The sequence below is a fragment of the Centruroides sculpturatus genome, unplaced genomic scaffold, assembly GCF_000671375.1.
Source record: "Centruroides sculpturatus isolate CEXI.00-Female unplaced genomic scaffold, Cexi_2.0 scaffold25, whole genome shotgun sequence".
In the NCBI taxonomy this organism is placed as follows: domain Eukaryota; kingdom Metazoa; phylum Arthropoda; class Arachnida; order Scorpiones; family Buthidae; genus Centruroides; species Centruroides sculpturatus.
In genome coordinates, this window is record NW_019384428.1 from 829,928 (window position 1) to 831,805 (window position 1,878).

The window sequence follows — 1,878 nt, forward strand, 5'->3', positions numbered from 1 at the left end:
TCGACAGAATATCGAAAGACGAAGAATAATAAGATTGGAAGCGACATCACATTGTGACATTTGGATGATTTTTATATTTTAATTGATTAAAATTGATGCTATTCGAAATTGTGTGCTACTTCAAGCTTCATTTTTATGAGAGAATATCATGATTTTCGAATATTCCATTTTTACTTCCTCAACTTTAGACAATTATGTTCTCAATACATGCAAACATGTTCAAAAGATGCAATTAATTAAAATCTCATTTAGAAAGTATAGCATATATATATAAATACATAAAAAAACAAAATAATTTACAAGAAAAATAATTATTTAGATATTCATTTCGACTATTATTCAAAAGAAAAACAATTACATAAAAAAACAATAAAAATCCCTCGACCTCACTCGCAATGCAATCGTATTATTACAGCATCCTTACAAAATCAGATAATTCCTTATACAAATCTGGAAAATTCCCTAAAATCTGATTACATTTCATAATAACCCTAATTTTTTAAATATTTCTTGATATGAAAAGATATAAAACAATATTTAGATATCCTATATAAAATTTGATTATGGTAGTCATTGTAAAACAGTAAAATAGTATTACCATAATTACCTCTTCTAATACCAACAACATCGTTTATCTATATTAATTAAAATTCCTTCAACGCTCATTCGACCTCTTTCAGAATGGCACTCCAAATAGGTCTTTAATTAATCGATTAAAATCATATAGAGATTGTTTATGTTTATAGCAAAATTGATGAATTATTAATTTATCACGATAGCAAACAGCTTTAGTACCAGTTAACATTGAAAAAAAAGAAGGAAATAACGCGATCTTATCCTTTTTTATTATCATAAACATCCTAGAAAATTATCATATGTTTATTATTATGTAATTCAAGTAGCTATATCATACCCAAAAGAAGACATTAAACCAAATTTGTGTCGCGCCCTTGACCCCTTTAACCTCAAAGATAAATCCATTCAAATTTATGAAAAAACGGCGCTACATACACACGTACTAAATCAGTTTCGATATATTTTTATAGTTATAAAATCTCATGGAATTTTATTTGACGTAAATTTTTAAGAGTTTTTGAAAGATGTTCGGCGAGACAGACAAACAAACGTTCCACTCGTACATCTCATGAGTAATTGAAAAAAGGTAAATAAATATAATAATCATATAGCGATTGTACAACATCTAAATAACACGTACACCATCATTTTTGGCAAGATACATTGTTAAAATAGATTTACAAGGTTACTCAGCATCTTTTTTTACTGTTTCTCATTCTCTCTCTCTTTCTCCCTTTGCTCCTTCTCCTCCTTGTGTTCCTCATGAAAAAATAAAGGAAAAATAAAAGAAAATAAAATATAAACGAAGAAGTAATAATAAGCAATTGAAACCGCAATATTATTATTTTAATGACAAATAGAGAAAAGGCCGTGAATATTTTATTGGCAGAAGAACACGTACACCTATTCATATATTTCTTTTGCAGATTATGTAGCACGGGTTGAGGTTGCGACAAACGATTTAGCATAGTGCGCATGTGCTAAATCATTAAACTTCGCTTTTCTAATAAATTCGCACAAAAAAAAGATAATATTAAATAAAAATAGGTTTATTTATATAAAGATTTAACTGTATAAATAGCAATGGAGGTAATATTTCCTCGATATCTTAGCATTTTTCGGTTTCGCCTGGTTAAGCTTTAGTGTTTAGTCAGAGGAGGAAATGGCAAATGCGCATGCTCTATAACACCGACCACCGAAATCCCATCCTGCGTACGACAGACCACTTGTCGAAAATGGCGTGTATCTGAGTGGGAGAAGTAAAGGCCGCGTTGGCAAAGAAGGGCACGGTCGAGACTAGAG